Source organism: Rhopalosiphum maidis, chromosome 4 (genome assembly GCF_003676215.2).
Source record: "Rhopalosiphum maidis isolate BTI-1 chromosome 4, ASM367621v3, whole genome shotgun sequence".
Lineage (NCBI taxonomy): Eukaryota > Metazoa > Arthropoda > Insecta > Hemiptera > Aphididae > Rhopalosiphum > Rhopalosiphum maidis.
The window spans coordinates 16,873,047-16,894,177 of record NC_040880.1 but is presented as its reverse complement, the minus strand read 5'-3'; the positions used below and the strand labels follow the sequence as shown (position 1 = coordinate 16,894,177).

At 28.8% G+C, this 21,131-nt stretch overlaps 1 protein-coding gene across 3 annotated transcripts in view; it reads right to left on the bottom strand.

Moving 5' to 3' along the window:
* LOC113547854 overlaps positions 1 to 18,485 on the bottom strand; it is a 148,772-nt gene extending 130,287 nt beyond the window's left edge. For all 3 annotated transcript variants that reach the window (XM_026948391.1, XM_026948392.1, XM_026948393.1), the window contains exon 1: positions 18,176 to 18,485. The gene's annotated coding sequence lies outside the window, so the exon portion shown is untranslated. The remainder of the gene's footprint in view (positions 1 to 18,175) is intronic.
* Between the last annotated feature and the right edge of the window lie 2,646 nt (positions 18,486 to 21,131).

Genomic DNA, 21,131 nt, shown 5'->3' with positions numbered 1-21,131 from the left:
TATATAATTAATGATGTGTCCTTAACTTGGTTTCAAAATGTATGATTTTAATGAGAATGTATATGTGTTATAACTTGTATTTATACAATATACTAATATGCTGAAATTCCACTAACAATAAAAAATGTATTAAGGAATATATTTCATAGAAACTCGTTAAAAAAATATACATATTAAAAATACTATATTATGTTTAAATTTTAAAGTTACATTATTTTAATTATTTTCTGGTAATCAAGTACCTAACACATTTTGAACAATTGAAAACCAATGTTATTACAGATTAACAGCAGTCGATTTATTGTGTTTTATGTAATTATTATAAGCACTATATAATATATTATTTATATGTAAAAATCAACTGTGTTTGGACGGACTCCAGTTAGACACATTATTGTTTCATTGTTTTCATTATTACTTCGCGATGTATTCAAATATTATATTATTTTTAATTGATGATGATTGAGCGTTCAATTAGATTACTATACATACACGAGAACGATAATATGATTGTTGCATAGGCAATAAATAGTTTTTTATTTTAAATACCTATATAATCATATCCGTCGTTTAAGCTAATACAATAAGGGAAATAAATAATAAAATAATAATAAAACAAAAGAAAAAGTAAGTAAAATTATTTATTGAATAGTAAATAAAAATGTTAGGATTCAAGATTTTTATAAATCACATATTATTATTTTTCTTTAACAATATTTAGTCAGTTGAAATACTCCCCTGAACTAGACAAAGACGAATAAAGACTAAAGTATATAGTATTATATAATATGTATAAGTGTATATCGTATATTTATTATAATATACATTAATAGTTAATCAATTCGAATAAATATTATTTTAAACAGACTACTGAGAAATATTATTTTTATTACAATATACATAAAATCGTATATGTTTTCATACGGGCATATTGAATGTATTTTTTTTTAATAAAATATTTCTATTGGCATAATATGTTTTCTTGTATGACAATATATCGTTCTACACTGCAGTTTTATTTATTTAAATAAAATAATTTTTTTATTAGCTTCAAACAATTTCATACTTATTATAAAAATTTACTTGGAATAGACTATAGTTTATTTATAAACAAAAATATTAAGGTAATTGTGTTTTATTTCATAAAGTACAACGAAAACAGTCATTGGAATAAATGATTTTTATGCTGAAGTTTATTTGGTTATTATTTTGAAAATGTATATATCAAGTAATCTGGACGAGCGATCGTGCTCAGAATAGTCGATACCGTGTGGAATAGGGCCGGCCAGATTATCATAATCATAACACGTATTCCTGCAATGACCATAAACTTTTCGAAAGAGCTTGAAATAATACAGACTGTAGTGAATTAAGTTATTAAAAGTTATATTGGTTTGAGACGTTTTCCTCGGATACTGTTATAGCTTTATATACTATTTGTATAAAATTTAATTTATCTTTCCAGTATGTTTTATTTTATTTTTTATTTCAGCTATAGTTTATTCCCTCTAAAGCTCTAAAGCTCTAAACATGTATAATGTATAATTAGTCATTTGCCTGTAGCAACAGAAGCTCATCCATCGGTTGTAATTTTGGATTGTATAAAAACAATATTCCTCAATATTAATAATTTTAAATTTAATATTCGTTTTTTTAACTGTTATCACTTTTAATGTCAATATTATAAAATATAAGGTGTAAAATATGCAGCTATTTAAACTTAAGTTTTCATATTTCATTAATTGTATGAGTTCCTTCAGACACGTATTATGTGTCTCATGTAGTTAATCACATTAAAGGTATAGGATTTTCAAATTTGAACATCAGTTTTTAATGTACTGGCGCTTGATACACTAAAAACAAGGATTTTCATGTAAAAAATGTATAATTTTTAATACCTATTATATTTTCTACGAGAATTATTCATTAAGATTAAAGTTATTCAATATCTTATTAGAATCAGAATTATAGAGCGTTTTCTACAGGTTATCGGATTTTATAACAAAATTGGTTTATTTTTAAAACACGTTTTTATTAATTAGACCTAAGAATATTTTATATTATAGTTAAATACGTTATTACTAAGTACGCATACCTATATCGTCTCACCTTTTTTTCTTCGTTTGATACCTCTCCCCTCTTCCTCGCTGCAATTTAAAGTTATGACTATGATATCTGTTTATACATAATACTATGAAGTATAGACTTTCGGGTGATAGACAGAATGGCGTTTGCTCTATATTAGGTTTGTGCACTTTGTTTGTGTCTCTTTCAGTCCGTTTTTCTCTGTTTCCGTCATTGTTTTTTTCTCTATCATACTCTTTGTATCTCTCTCTAGCAATTTGAAACATGAAACCAAAGTGAACGCGATATTAGCAATATCGAGAAGTGGAAAAACGATTCAAGTGCGATGTTCGCGTATATTATTTATATACATCACGTATACGATGGCATCAGTGGTGAAGACGAAATAATATTACAAATGGATAACGGAGAGAATTATTATGGCTCTAAGTTTCTCAACAAGTTTGTTTATCTCAGTGATCATTAGACTGTTCAAATGTACTAATTTTCGTATATTCGTACTGCTATTTATGTAAAACGTATAATATATTCTCTACGTCGTTGCCACTGCTGTAAACGTGATAATATAATATATATACTCGTTCGCAATAATTCCACAGCGCTATATATTATTATCATTACTATTATAAGTATATATAACTTATCTTACGCCCGAGACGAACCACCCGAATAATAATAATCAAGATGTATGCACCACACGAATCTGCAGTTAATATAGGTGTATACGTACGTATATACACCGAGTGTTTGAATTTTGGGAGGGGGCATTGACAGCATGCGCACACAAGGTCTTAAGACTTTTGGCAATGTATATAAAATATACACGTCAAATTATTATACGAGTAGATTAACCCATTCGTTGCGTTTCGTTTTCACCTTCACGAAACAATATTCCGAAGGTCGGATTAACACCTTAAGTGATATTTTCGTCCGAAAATCGTCGGTTGGTGTTAAAGTCATCAGTCATATAACAATGATAGCTGATATATATATTTTTTTTTTGGGGGGGGGGCTATACTATTAGGTAAAATGTTACATTCGTGTAAAACATCAATAATATAAAAAGGAAATTTAAATATCTTAAAAATTATTGTAATTTTTATGTTTTATTTTACTTAAAAAATCGGTCGTATGTTTGGTATTAATTGCCATAAATGTAATAGCCATTAGTTAGGTACGTGACGCGACGTGGTAATAAATAATTAATAGATACTACGATGCAGCTGCAATTGCATTGACATTGTACCTATGTAACAAGAATCAAATATAAGACTAATAAAATATATTATATATACAATTATAATTTATAATATATTGAGTATGTAGATTATACAATGTAATCTATAATATTATGTTATCAGCTACGCGTATTTTTTATTAATTATAATAATTTAGACGAGTGGTTTAAAATGGTGAAAGACAAAACATGGGATTTTAGCAAAAAATTTGCACATTTGTGGTTTATCATTAGAGTCTAATCTAAGCTTTATAAAATATTGTTTAATATAATTAGTTATGATTATTTAATATTTTATATTATTAGGTACACATCGATTTTTTAAGTAAAGGTATTCTGCATTAAATTATGAAGTTTGAAAAATAGTTTTAGTAATAAAAACAAAAAACAAAAAGAAGAATATTTTTTCGTGTTGATATTTAAAGAAATTGATTTTTTCGTCCATAAATGAGTGTTATGAATTTATACGATAATAATACTTCAAAGTTCAAAACTTCAAACTATATTAATAGGTTATTTTAATACAAACAATTTAATTGAAAAATTAGCGTAGCCAGTTAAACGGATTACTCCGTATCTAATAATATACGACCTGATACACATCGATGGACAGCATTGCACTATGCTTGCACGCGTGTTTACATTATTGACGGAGTCACGGCCGCCGGTGCTTGTGGTAGGTTTAGGCGTCAGGATAGGTGGGTATACTGTGCTGAGTGCGCCGGCATGTATACACTTTAATTTTATCGTACACTTATTTTTGATTTTTTCTTTCATTTAATTTTCAACATCATTTAACTATAAATTGGTCTCGATTTTCTCATTAGCCATACGGATTTTGCGTTGTGGTATTGATATAATATTATAACTATTAAAGTATTGTTAATAGTAATAATATATCTAATGCGATTAAAATAATATAAAATACCTGTATCTGCAAACTGTAGTACATTATATTATAAATCATAATATTTATAATTATTTTATGTAAATAATAAGTTTTATATAGTATCAACAATATAATAATTATAATAAGTGTGAAGTGGTCTAACAACAATACTTAATTATCCATACACTCGCTTATTAGAATAATTATTACGATCGATTTATTAACAGATATAAACCACATTCTTGCATAACATAGTATATATATATCTTATACAATTTTATTTTATTTATGATAATATTAATTTTGATTGTAGGTATCTTATAATCTTATCAAACTGTGTATTTTTTTTAATTTTTCATGGGCATATTTAATCATAAATATTTTTATTTTACGACATTTTATAATGTAATAGGTGAAATATGTTTATAACATCGATTACTTTAAAAATTCTTAGAAAGTCTTCTAAATATTGAACTAACACGAATTATAATACATAGCAGATTTATATATGTAGGCTATTATTTATACACAGCGAATCGATTAAATATTGAAGGCAATTTATAAGGTGTTGTTCTTATAGAATATTATATATATAGTATATACTCGTGTATATATAAATAACTTCACGATAAGGCTAACATATGTGAGCATTTTCATTTCCCGGTGATTTTTAGAGTACATATTATAATATATATATCACATATAATGTAAGTACATAATGTATATATATACTTTTATAGACATAGAAACTTTCAATAGCTTCCGACTTTGTGGTTTAATAAAACTCGTGTTTTTTTTCAATGCCAAATTTGGTTTAACGTGGCCAAAAGTGTTGAATACAATTTTTATTTTCTATTGTTTAACGGATCAAACCTGTTCGTTCCTAAAAGCCTCAGTGTAAAAATTCAAAAAACTTTTTATTTTTATTCCACCCTTGGCCTATGATTGCTTACTGACACTAAAACCCTGCAGACTGGACGTACTTAATATCATACTTAGTATAGCCTATATGTACATATTATACCTTTAGTAAGTATATTTAGTACCGTTGTCAAACGAACGTGGAAAACAAAACGTCACTCATTTTTTTCTACCACGATACATATTATATAGAATATTATACGTAATACTTAAGTATAGCAAGAGTGTATACTTATATACTTAAAACCAGGTATGGGTGTATACTGTGTATGTATTATATATATATATATAAAGTTAATAAACATAATTTCAGCCCAGTGACTGAGCATATTATATAAAATATTCTCACAGACTTTTTTTATTTTGATCCCGGGGTGCTGCTGTTTTTAAATTCATCGGATTTTTACGATATCATATTTTTTAAAATAAACCACTGGAAAACTCATTTCACAAACGATTAACCACGATCACCGTTCCGTGAAGATTATAATGTTTAACTCAACTATGTATTTTTGAAAACGTCAAAAAAAAAAAATTACCATCACGTGGTTCCCGGTGTATGCAGTGTTATCGATAAAAATTAATCCGATGCGTCAGCTATCTATAAAACACACGTAAAGTATACTTAATACACCAGTTGGTCTGAAAACTAGTCAAACGCGATCGGATATAGTGCAACTATAATATGGTGCTATTCGGTTTAAAAAATATCCATTACTACCCGATAAGTGGTTTTTAATGACTGTGTTGTCGTACACAAGCCTTTCGATAAGGGGGAGGGAAAATGATAGTAGCAAAAATTGGGGTGGAAGATTGAAACATAATTGAATTATTTGCCCTCCACGTGTAATGATTATCTAAAATATTCTGAAGAGAAAAAAAACGATATTTATTTGTCGGCTTAGGGCACCACGATGAGGACCGTCCGTTCCAACCACTGGGGTGATTTTTTTCATGTTTTTCCTGGGGCTTAAAATGACTCACTTTAAACTTTTATTTCAACATGATATGTCCCCCTGCCAAAAGAAAGAAAAAAAATAAGTTCCCGTCATGCCAATAAATATAAGGTGAACACTGATAATAATTCGTTGCAATCGTATTTTCTCTCCGTCCCCCCGTCAGTGTATTTAAAAAAAATAAATAAAATAATAGAGTATCTACTGAGCCACTAGGGAATATATATTCTGTCTACACGCATTACTTTTTAATCTTATTTATTATGTCGACAGATGAAACGAATATTATATAATAATTTTACCAAGATGATTTTTTTTGAAGAAAACGATTTCGAACAAAAACTTAAATATTTTATACTCACCGGGTGTGTAAAATGCATAGGTACATATAATATACTCAGCGTATAATGACACGCAAAAAAAGTAACAAGGGTGTAAAAAAAAAGAAAAAAAATACACACATATACATGCACGCATTACCGGAATCCCGATGCTATACAGGGACCTAATAATTTTGGGGGTTTACGACGTGTAACTTTATGCGCCATGTACTACCGTCGTCGATATAATATACACAACAGACGTACATAATGTATATATATATATATATATGTACATTGTACATGCATGCATACAACAATATATATACATATAAAGGATAAGGCGATTTACTGCAGGGCGGCAGTGGCGGCAGTGGCAGTGGTGGCGTCCGTCGTCGGTCGGAACAAAAGGCTACAATCGTAAATATCATTCACGCACATGTATATATAGTACTGAATTCCGACCGGAAATGCTTTCGGCGGGCGGTGAAAAGGAATAACGGGTTCCGGGCGTAGAGGTATAGTAATATACACGTGTATATATATAAATATATATATATATACATAATATATATATATATACATAATAGGACGAAATACCCTTATTGTAGTCGGTCGTTGTCGGTTACGCCGTCTTGTCTACGCAGACACTCGGAAAATTTGGCCGTCAATATAGCTAGTCACCGTGTACACCACCGCTTTCCGTATCATTATATCGATGCCCAATATAATATGATGTATACTGTAATAGCGAGTGATTAATACAATACACTCAATCGCCACTGAATTTCGAACGATGGCATCCGGCACTCTTATTATACACGTATACCTATATTATTTTATTTGACCATATGCACGTGGCGCACGCGTCGATTCTACAGATTCAATCCATATATGATATAGACACACGGTTAATCGGTTAATAAGCTATTTGGTTTTGTACACACCAGAAAAGAGGGGTTGAAATCGAAGCTCGGACAATTATTCAGTGTCGTTTGAGAAATATTTTAATCTCTCATTGACCAAAAGATAAACATGAATTTACTTCATTTATTTTAATTTTATATGCATATAATATAATTTTGTTTACTCACAATTTTCATCCAAATCAATTCAAGTTAAAAAAAATAAGTTAAATATTTTTGAAAATGATTATTAAGTAGGTATGCGTTTTAACATTTCATATGACTAATAATGAAAAAAACCCTTATAAAAGTGTACTATTGTTTGGATAAAGGTTAATCGCAAAATATTTCCATTGCTTTAGAAACTAGTTGCCACGTTATATATTTTAATGTTTTAAAAACAAAATATATAATATTAATATATAATTTATTTAAAATAATACATTTATTCAACCTTGGTAACATATTTTTGCTACGATAAAGTCAAACTTTATATTTGTGGGCTGTAAGGTAATCTTTTCAATTCGTCAATGAGAATTTAAATGAATTCATTTTTGGAAATCATCCTTCATTAAACGCATGGGTAAATACAAACAAATCTATAATGTACCAATAAATACGTTTCAAAATCTTTAAAATATGCAAATCTACGCAAAATAAAATGTCGTGTTAGAATAAATTGTGAATACTTTAAAATAACGTACTCAAATATGATATGACTCTGCTACGTTTTATTACATGTCTACTGAAAATATGGATATGCACTTGCTAGTTGCTATACATATCATTTACCCTTGTTAAACTGCACTAAATTATAAAAAAAATCAAACTCTTCGTGACGTCTCGTTTAATAAGGGACCGTGGGAGCAACGAAATAATAATGTATATGTCAGACACAATACAATGACGCGTGCGGCGTATGGTTCATAATAATGTATAATACATTGCATTTATCGGTGGTCTTTGTCCATTATTGATTCACGGTCCATTTTGATGATTAAAATTTTGTTGCTATCAATATTAGACTTATGATCGAATTAAAACGAAACTCAAAGAACAATACAATGAAGGTATACTTTAAAGCTATTTTAATGTAGTAATAATAATTATTATAAACTAACTATTGAAAATAATTTAAACAATAAACCATGGGAATAAAATATTGAAATACAATAACATATATTTAAGCAAAATTTTCCTTTCATCTTACATTTTAAGATTTAACTTATTGAAAATATATACTTAATCCATAATCCATACCCTATCGATGGTAGACCTCTGCTATAGCAATAAACTTCCTATAGTTTTATAATATGAAGTATGTATCATACGTCACTACCCGTTTTCGATGTAACTACATTACAGACGACGGATCTCATTCCCGCCGTTCCTTTGAAGACAATAACCGGCTGTGGCCGTTTCGGGAGAGGTAAAAAACACTGCACACATGGGCACCGAAACTACACATCGCGACCCCTTTTGACGCCCACTTTTTCAATTCGCGCCGCACACACATGGTGTTTTTTTCTGTACGCGCACAGAGATTACTGCAGAATAAACTTATTATACAACGCATTGTTGTTGTGTGCGCGCGTGAGCGTGCGTATGGTTTATTGGGGTTTTCCCTCGCCACCACAGGGGGGCGCACCGCGTGCAGACAGGGCGAGTTCAGAAACTACTTAAAAACCAGCAACCAATCTTACAAACGCAATTTTTTTTTCCCAATTCACACTTCAACACACCTAAGCCCATTATTATATTATTGCGTTTTATCGCTTAGGGCGTTCAAATGCGCGCGCTCCAATAATACGACGTTATGTGTGGGTACTATATGAGTATACAGTCAGGAAATGTGAAAAACGCAATAGGAGTTGACCTATATATTTCTCAATACGTACGCTCTACTAAAACAAATACGATGGAAAACAGTATTATTAATTTTCAAATTTTTATTATCATGTGTGTTATAGGTTACACTCTGCGTATGTGTACCGGTATACTATTATAAGTACTGACGTCGGTCGAGTGGCGATTTTGATATAGCTTATACTCATATTCTAATATAGAAACGATTTTTATTGTACAATAATAATACAACAAACAATTTGAAAACTTTCTTTGTTCGAGATGGGGGATTATTTAAATTTAGTCAAAATGTATGCATACTTATAGGTTTTTTTTTGTTTTCAATTTTCTATACTTGAATATTATTTATTTAAGCCCGAGTTTCTTGTCATTGTCGTCGTTGTCAATATACAATACACTTTAAAATCTTTTTCAATTGTTATCTCTTAACTGTGATGGTCGATAAATATTTAATCTAGTTACAGTTTCATAAATTCAACAGTATAAAACATTGTAAAATAAATACAAAATTCACATACGAGTTTTTATAATGCGATTGTCTATTGTTATTTATTTAAATTTTAAAAGAAATACTTTACAAAAATGTTGATAAAAAACTAATTTTTATTAAATAAACAATAGGTTTATTAATTTATTTACATTAGCTAGTATTCACAACTATTGATTTTTGTAACAAATGCGAATTTTCAGATAAATTAATATAAAAACAAAAAAATTCATGTTAGTTTTATTATTAAATTCGGTAATATATACATAATAGGAACGTAGGGCAATGCCGTGGCAGTAAAATATTATTTACTAGGAGCGATTTAAGTGACGTATTACTGTTCTTAGGTCGGATACAGAGTTAGAAAGTTATCGAAGCAAAAAAGTAATTTATCTACCATACTTGGTATAGTCATCGCGTAGCTTCCAGCAGCAATCTCATTTAAACTTTAATCAGTTATTGTGATACACAATCATTTGTTATAATAATAATAATAATAATAAAAATCCTTACATCTAGAAGTTTATAATTGGACTATTATTAAATATTTAGCATAAACAAATTTGCAGTATGTCAATTTATATTATAATCGATAGGTAGCAGAGTTGCTTTTACAGTTGCATAGATATAATAATTAAATTTTTATCACCCCGATAAACGCATAATGACAAAAAAAATGAATCATTCCGTCTTTGAAGAACCACTTGGCATTTATTCCTAATTACTTTACAAAATCCCTGAATTTTTTTTTTTAAATACTGTAGGTTATTTTTTCTTCGAAATAGTCCCAGTCATATCATTAAAAGTGTGCCCGTTTTTGTTTAAAAACAAGAGATAAAAAAAAAATTAAAATTAACCTACAAAGCCTCTGGAGGACGGGACCTTACGGATGATTGGAAGTTTTAAAAACTCGTTTCCCGTAATCAGATTATCCCATCCGGGCCATTAATCATTATAATCTGGCAAATACTTCGGAGCCACGCCGTTTTGGAAATTTTTTTCTATTTGCCAACACTGAAAGAAACGTCCGGAGATGAGTGTAAAAAGTTTGACATCAATTGCCGTGCCCTCGACCGTCACTGACGAATGAATGAACTATATATTATAAATAATATGGATGGGAATGTGTGAAAACAGCGGGTGGAGCACACACACGAAAACTTGGAGGAAACTTCCTGGATGGTTTTAAATGAAAGTCTGACAAATTGCAACGTGGTCAGTGTACGAAAATCGACCGTACACGGTCTTTTGTTCTTGTTTGGCGGGTGACTAATTTATCAAAATTTCCGAGTGTATAGTGTGCTAGTGGTAATTCGATTTAGACTTTTGCTGTCTGTAACCGACGTAAATCCAAGGGGTTCCGAAACACGAGAAAAAGTCCGAAGGGTAGGGATTTACCCCACAGAGCACAAGGTACCCATACAGACGCAACCGGCACTGAAGTAAAAGCCGAGTTCGGGGGAGATTAATACCATCAAAATATAAGTCTGTTTAGAATTTAATTTATTTTACTTGGATGAACATTTATTATCCGTTTAAAATAAATGCTATACTTTACGTAAGTAACTTTTATCTGAGAAAAATACAGTTCCAAAAAAATAAATAAATTTACTTTTTAATAATAAAAAAAAAAAACAAATACTTACTTAAAATTATATCATATAAAATTAAATTATTGTAGTGTCTGCAGCAAGCATATAAAACTAATGATGTATCATTTAACGTATACATAATTAATTTTAATTCCGTACTGACAAAATTTAATAATAATAGATTATTTTTGTCAATCTTACAATCGTTCACTAATCTATTGATGTATAAAGTACAATAAATTATCAATGTATTATCACTGTCATATCGAAAATTAAACGATAAACTGAAATCTCTTTAAGAAACAAAATTAAATTGACTTAATTTAAAATAATGTTTAACGGTATCAATATAATTAATAGATACATAATAAGATATAGAATTTGTTAATTATAATGTTAGTAATCAATTGTATTAAATTGGTATTATTGGTAATGGTTTAACGTAACTACATTACTTGATAATTCGTGATTGTTTTATTGCTCTCTGATTGAATTTTTTTGATTTACTTTATAAAACAAAAATATTATTTTGTTATATAAACCCGGTAGATCTTAAAGCTAACGCTTACTATCCTGTTTAATATTATATGTAAATAGACTTATATGTTGAGTTAATGAAATTTATATCTAAATACTTTAATAAGACGTATCTATGAATTTTATTTAGTATTAAATTCATTCATGTACTTTTCATTCGAATTATTTTACTACATCTTTAATAGTGAAAAACTTAATAATTGTTAATTATGTTTTTAAATATTTTGTTAGTAAATTTATTCTGTAAAAAAATTCTTCTATAGCATCGGATTTAGGTATTCCTAACCAAAACAATATTTCACAATTCGACGTTATAAAAATTTTATTATTCTGTGCATATAAAACGCACATCAAAATTTCATGTCATGGATATCTGATATTAAAAAAATAAACTTTATAAAATATTATCATTATTACTGAGAAAATAAAAATTATCTACGTTAAGCACAAAAGTTAATATAAAAATCGTTGTGGTAATATTATGTGTGTATTCAGACAGGTGTCTATCAACGTTTATTATATTTGTTTATCTGTATTAAAGTTACAACACTGCGTTTGATTATATTATACCTACATAGACTCTTCATGGTTTTTAATTTTTAAAAGTGTTAAAAATTCGTAGTTTGTGTTATTTTATAATTGGGTTACTCAGTGAATAAGTATAAATACCTTCTTGATTAAATACGTAACTTCTACGCCGAAGCATAGTACGTCATGTTAAAGTGAGGTTTTTATATGCCTACATTTAATACGAAAATCTTTGTTTTCATTTTAGAAACTATCTATACGCTGCACTTAGTTTTAATTAAAAAAAACAAAGTCCGTTCAATATAATATTTATACACATTTCGAAACATATTTTAACAAAACGGTATTCCGGTAACTATGTTTTTAATTTCGAACGAATTCAGTCGTTTGGCGCATCAATTGAAACTTTACAGTGTTTATGAGACCTATGGGCTATAACTATTCGATTGGATTACTCGAACGGAAGTTTGAAAGATTTATAGACACGCAATGTCAGATACACCACACTGCGGTTTTCAATAATAATAATACGATTATTATTATATACATAATGAATCATAATTCATAATTAGTTGTTGAAAATGAAGTATGCATTAAAAACGATCAGATTCTTCTCAATTACTTTTCCATAATACCATAATGGAGTACTTTTATTATTATTATTATTAGATATAAGACTGTTTACTACATTTTTAAAAGAAAAAGTTTAATATTAACGGCTGAGAAAATTGAAAATAATATTACAAAGTAAAGTGCTTTGTATTATAATAATTAATAACAAATTTTCGATACGTTTTATACATAGAATTCAGACGCACACACATATAGAACCAAAATACAAAATAAAATATTAAAAATTATAAAAACATTTTTCTATAGAGATTGTACATATTATTTAAATCTTACGACACCGAAAAAGACCATTTATTTTTTTTATTTTTTATATAATATAATACCTAACCAAGTTCTTCTTGTTAACTAAAAACTATTCTTACCTTATTATTATTTACTGAAAAAGTAACTAAGCAGTTAATATTTTCATTACATTAAATGCATTATTCTAATACTGTTTAGTATATTACAATCCTTGTTTCTAAATTAGGTTTTAGTTTCTAAATGCTTAATTTACGTTACATTTATAGACATTACAGAATGGAACCATTAGCTTAAATTAAGATTCAGAAATATAGAGGAAAGACTATTTTAGCAATGACAATTTTATTAATAATTCTAGATTGAATAAATTAATAATTTACAAATCAGCCTAAGAAAAAAAACATTTGTAATAATTACAACGACAAAATAATTATGAATTTCATACAAATTCAATGTTATTTTAAACATGTCCCGATAAACCTATTTTATGTTAATCATAATTCATAACACTAAATCTTACCGTGGACTTTATCATGATAATCTCCTCGTATATAGACTTACTACCCTATTGTTATTGAATAAAGTACACAACTATAGTTTGTTTATATATATATATACAACAAGTGAATTGTTATTGCGGTTCAAAAGAAGGTTACTTGCAAGATCCCCATACGAGCCCTAATAATAATAATAATAATAATAATAATAGTAATAATAAAAAAAAAACAAAAACCTAATGCCCTAAAGAAAAATATTGTTTTCTGGCTTATGGCTAGGAGTCGCTCTCAGTTCGAATAAGCACTGTATCTGTGATGGGTCACGAGAAGCCGTGTTTCGTTTATTGTTCCCTTTTACGTAAACGTGCACCCTCGGCGTACAAGTTACACGTATAATACATTATATTGTTACACTTTTAATTTTATCACCGGTTACGAAGAGTTAAGCGCACGACAGCCGGTCCGTGAAGAAGGCTGCCACTGTGTTCAACTCTCACACGGCATATTTTGTTCTTTAACCAGGTCCGTTTTCTTTCGCACCCAAACAGCAAGTTTTATGATACGATAATGTGAAACAGTAAACACCCCGTGTCCTTCCCGTGAAACTACTAACCGTCCATTCGACCGAAAACGAGCGAGAACCGGGACCCGTTTTTCAGTTATAATAGGAGGAGAATGTCGAGGGGAAGGGTAGAAAGTACCTCCGGCAATGGCGCCGCTACACCCTGATGCACACACACACACACACATTTATATGTCTGTGTATGTGTGTATTATGTATGTAGACATTATTGTGATAATCATTGTAATCATCATCATCGTCATCATCATTATCATCGTATTCCTCGCCACCGTGGTTTAAGTGCAATAATATATTCGGAGCCAGGTTGAAGCAACAACTTGGCGACCCCAGGTCTCACATACAATGTATAATGTTATATAATGTACACCCGTGTTACGATTGTGCGTGGTGTATATAAAGCTTTGGTAATAATGATTTCGATAAACCCCGTCGGGCTCCTGAGGGATTATTCGCATATTTCTCCATTAAAAAGTCGACGCTCGCTGTCAGCGGGGAGACAGTGTGGCGGCGACGAAAACGAAGCGAAATTCGTATATACACGTATACACGTAGTCGCGATACAATGATTATAATTCATATAATTTTAAAATGTATCTTATTGTCATCAATCGTCACCTGGGAAACTTATAAGAGAAATTTGGAAAAATAGGATAATGATTCATACAAGGCATCGTTCAATTATAAAAGTATATTATACTTCAATAACAGTAAGTCACTACAACGATATTTATAGAATATGAGTTTTTACTATATTTTAAGACGATACCACCAATACCGTTCACTATAAGAGACAACATATTTCCAGGTATTTGAAATACAATCAATGAAAATAAAAATTTTAAAGATTTTATATCGATTCATACTTATCCCAATAAATTGTGTCAAAAATTATCAGACAAACCGAACTTAATGAATTTATCGATTTATATATCTGTAGATTTTTTTTTTATTTTACTTTATGCAATTTAACGACATAAAACAATTCAATAATGTTTTTCAAAAAACTTATGACCGTTGCCATTAACTCAAAAAACGCGATTTTTGTATAACTGATCTATGTCAATAGTATATTAGTATGTTGTATATATAAAACGACGTGCATTACACGACTCTGTACTACTTAGTATTAGAACGGTTAACAGATTTATACGATTCACCGCCGTCGAGCAGTGCTATTTTATTATTTATCAGTTAGCTAGAGATTGGCACGATATATGCAATTCCCACATGAATTGTTTGTAATTATACCGGATGATATGTTTACAAATACCATTTGTATCTCAAACACTTTTCCAGTCTTATCTAATGTGTTCACAGTAATAAAATGTAAGTATGAATTTTCGATATCACGTTATTGGGTGATATTAAGTGAAAGAATAAGTTATAATATAAAATATGCGTGTTTTAAAATAAATAGGTACACCTACGTTAGGTGATTCACATTAATCCAAATCCCGTAAAACAAAATAAATGCAAACATTTACTTATCTGTATGCAACGCGCATAATATTATTATTGTCGTTTATTTAACAACATCGATTTTAGCTGTTATTCAATATTATGCTAATATAGTCTGCCGTGTAATTAATATTAAAGTCTTAAACTTTTGAAGTTTATGAACTTATTGCTATTATTGCATTAATAATTCCAACGCTCTGTATGTGGTTTAAATTATAATATAGTGATATAAATCTATTAAGCATTGTTAATGCTTTAATATACAATTAAAACTAGTAAGCAAAGAAGAATCATTCAAACAAAAATCATCCACGCTTGTCAAAATAATTTATTTTACAAGTACAACAATTATTTTAAATAATTGTTCATCTTTTTTTATTAAAAATACGATTATTATTATTGTTATTATTATTATTATTATTTATTTTTTTAATTGCGTGAAGCAAGAGAAAATTTTAGATAGTATTATCCTATAAGAACAAATTTTAAAATAATAAAATTGAATTATAGTTAATAAAATATTTGGCGTAATACGATATTAAAAAGTTGGCGAGTACTCAGTACTTGGATAACCATTCTGTTGTACAGTAGGAGTAAAATATACCTCGTCATTGAGTAAGTCACTATAATAAATGTGTTAAATTTGAATTCAATGATAAATCATTGCATATGAAAACGATTTTAAGAGGAGACGATTTATTTACCTATATTATTAAGTATATTGTTTTATAATATATGTTTATTGTTATTAAAGTATTAATCTTATTATCATAGAAATATGATATAAATTATAAATATTTTGAAAATGTCATTGCGTAAGAACATTAAAATAATATAATGAATCATTATTAATATACCTAAAATATTACCTCGCAAATATTTATGAATTATAACAATTAACAAACTAACTAAAATCATTATACTTTTTTTAAAAGTCCAATTATTGTATTAACATTTAAACTTCAAATGTTTATAAAAATTGTGCTTTTATATTTGTTCAATTTATAAATTTTAGTAAAGGCTATTTAAAAGGAACCTTATTTTACATTTTTAAGTCCAAGCTAAAAAAATGGAATATTTTATAAATTTTCAATTACAAAGTAATTTTCAAATTTTTGTGATTTTGAAAAATGTTAAAATATGAACTCTAAACGGTTAAAAAAAATATGACTGTATTATTAGTATTTTTGAACTCTTGCATATGGGATTTTTATTAAACTTTTTAGAATTTTTACCAACCCTAAATATTTTTATAAACACTAAAAACAAAGTAATTTCGAGAAAATACTTAACGTATATTATTATCACATAAAATAGAAATATTTAATTTGAATACCTACAAAAATAACTTTATAGTTAAGTTATTTATCGTAGTTACATCAGCAATTTAACAAAAGTTATATTATTGTATGAAGACTTTGTTGAAAATAAAAACATAGAACTTATGTTGAAATATTAAAGTACTTAAGTACTTGAAGTAATTTCTCTTTAGGGAATAGCCAGGTGGTAATCTACAAATTGGCTCCTATATAATATGTGGGGAAGAACCCTTGATTTCTGAAATGACTATAATTGACCATTTGCTAATTGTTTTTTAAGAGTAAATTTTATACAATAATATTAATTTTAAAATAAAAAAAAAAAAAAAAATGCTTATACTTCAAAATTTGTTTAAATTATCTTCTGAATAAAGTACAGATAAATTACAAAACTGAATGTTTGGCTCAATGAAAAAATTCAATGTAATGATTTAGATACATTATACACTAATACGCTATGGTATTAATTAAAATGATCGAATAATCCGTTGGTTTTTTGTGTATTCATTCATTATTCAAACAATGATAACAATATTACTATTATTCAAAAATAATTTGGAAAATATTTTACATACAACTAAACACGATTGATGGAAATTTATATGAACAGTGAATATAAGGAATTTTTGGTTGATAAAATATTTGTAATGCTATTAAATAATGTATAAGAAACGGATAAATGTGAATGACGTACAACAAATTATTACAGCGTGCAAAAGCCACTGTAGTCAAACAACCACAGTGACGTTAGTGCCGGTGGTTAGATATTTTAACGATTAATGACATGGCAAATTTGAAAATGATTTTTGGATACTGTCCAATGCAATAGATTGGTGCTGCGATTCTATTAAGATAAACATATAACGATTCTATTATATCTTCGGCGTCTAGATTTGTTATATAAAAAATATTACCTGCCTTAAACCAATAGTTTTAATTAGTGCTACTATCAGTATAAAATCTAGCGGTACATACCATTCCCATTAAACATTACAATAATTGTTATATTTATACTGCCTAGTAGGTTATTTGGTTAGTGACGGCGGTTTAATCTTCGTTAAACCGTAAACCTAGTAAAAATGAACATTTTTCTAGTGATTCTTATTTAAAATACCGTACCTGTAGATAAAGCGAACTAGTCGGCGACCATCATATTGGGGGACCTCGGAGAATCGTTGTTAATTGTTTAACGGGTTACAGAAAATTAATAACGTGGATGACAATGATAATAATTAGCACTATTTACGTCAGTAGGGTGATTGATGGAACGATAATAGTACTGGTTGGTCGATATAAACGTAAGGAAAAACAAAACGCAAAAGATAAACGAGAGGAAACTTAACCGTAACTGAGCAGTATCGACCACGACCGCGATAGATGACGAGAACGACGATGGTGTACACCGTCTGTACGCGTGCGACGCATAAAGCTCGACCGGAACAACTGAATACTGATAGCGTCGAAGGGAGCCAAGCCGCTTGGCACCCTCTGCCGCCCTGCTTCCAGCTGCCTCCACCTTACCACCGTTACCGCAAACGACAGCGGAGGCGGCGGCAGCAGCAGTCTTGCCCGCGCACAATAGTCGGACGACCGACCACGCTCCTCCGTCCGCCACCGAATTGCAATCCTAACCACCGCCGAATCTTCTTTCACGCGCACGCACGACGTCCCACGCAGTCCTATTCTTATAATAATCAAAGTTCGAATGTCTTAACTGAATATAAATCATTAAAAAAAATAATAAAGACGGAATCAAATTGCTAAATACACTGATAATTATATTTTCAAAAAACCAATAAAATTCCATTTGACGTTATCTATACGCCATAATGCAATATGCTTACTATATTAAGTTATTCATTAAGCATTTATTGTAAGTTCCAAATTATAATATTTATATAATAGATAATAATAAAGTTGGATTTTAAAAAAGAATAAAAGATTAATTATAAGTAACAAATATGCACAAAACTATAATAATATACTAGGTATAAGGTTATTTTTTTACGCGTTTTGAATATAATATGTTTAAATTAAAGCCAATTTTATAGTAAAATACGAGTACATGTATAATTTATATCCTCCGCAGTATTGAAATTATACCTCAAATTTTAAATTGATAAAAAAATAGCAAAATTTACCAACATACCCAATCTTTAACAATAATTATGTATATTTATTATTTATATTATTGTTTTATTTTTCTGTAATTTATCATTATTTGATACCTATATGGCTATATATAATTTATAATTGTTTACTATATTATAGTCCACACTTCAAAAAATGGGGTTCTATCTGAGGTAATGACAGAAGTTTTATACAAGGTGATTAACCAAACATGCTCATTCCTTTTTTTCTTTCATAATAAATCTAAGAGCCATAATACTTTGAAATGCTTATATTTTATACTATTTACATGGAATATCCTATAACAATACAAAATTATTTTTTCAAATGATAATTCATAAGTACCTATATTATAATTAAAAAATTCCAAAACTAGAATTTGACTAAATTCATTATAAAATTAAAAAATGGGGTGAGCATTTAGATGTATGGACGATTGCGATTGTCAACCACGGTCACAGAATATCTACAACTCAATTTGGACGTGAATGCATCGTTTTGACGACGATGGCTCTGCGAAACACTGTGTTTATAATTTCCGAAAAATCATTCACCAAATGAATTTTAGATTATACGACTCTGACCGACCGACCAGGACCCATTAGTCCCTCCACAACACGTCATGCTCACACTAACGTCTGCTTTTTATCGTCGTTCAATATGCACGTATATGCATATTATACGTACGTGTTTACCGTCCCTTTCAGTTTTGATTTCGTGACTTCCGCCAAAAATATCTATACATATATATCTGTATACGTATTTCATATATATATATATAAATGTGTTCTTCCGCTAGATCGAATAATAAGATATCGAGTCCATCCCCGCTCTTCGCCCTCCTTTTAGTGGTTTGAACCCTCGCAGCGTACGTCGAATTATTTCGTCGATCGTCTCTCAATCTCTTCGCACCACATATATATGTGTACGTGCATATATATATACACGCATTACACATTATATACATAGGTATATATATTTATGTATATACATATTTTTTTCCTCTCTCGACGAATTGGTAGACCGAAAAAAGCCGGAAATACCTGATGTGCGTGTGTGTTGGTTGTTTTATAAGACTGGGAAGAACCTTTATAGTTTTTTCGGTTCCGGTTTCAGCTTATATAGGACTTATATTACAAAACTTAATTTTTTGGTTACTGATTTCGATTTTAGTTCTTAAAATCACAGAACAAAACTATTCCATTTCAACCGTTTCAGTGAATACCGATAGTATATTTGAAATTATAGAATTGGGATTTTTAAAGTGTAAATTTGAAACAAAAAAAGTTAGTATCGACCATTATAAATGTGTTATAAATTATTAAAATAATAAAATAAATGTAAACTTATACCTATTATAGAAATACTGTAATATTATAATTTATATATATATTTTTTTTTGTATTATTATTATTCTATTGTATTTATAGTTATTTCAATTTAATTGTTAACTTTAATGTCTTGAAATATTATAATCTGCATTGTTAACTGTACTGTTTACTCTAATATTGTGTATTAAAAGGGTTCCCCCTATATTACCCATATATTTTGTAATAAATAAATAAATAATAAAAATTTCCTGGAATACTAAATGTTGAAAATCCCCGGGAACTAATTCTCGTAGATTCCGAGGAATTTGCAGGAATCATAAAACAACCACTGGAATGGACTTTAATTTACGCATTATTTGGCTAAATAATGATGTATTTAATTTCATTATTCAAATTTTGTTTTGCTAAATTTCAATTAAAATACACTTATACTGCTTAAAAATAAAAAATAAACCAACTCTAAGTTTCAATTTAAAAATTTACATCAATATGTACCTATTTTAATATAATTTATAGAGATTATTACAATTCTCTGATTTTCATTAGAATATTACAAAACAATAAAAAACAAATAATAAAAATTTTAATTTGTATGTAGGTACTATAATAATTTA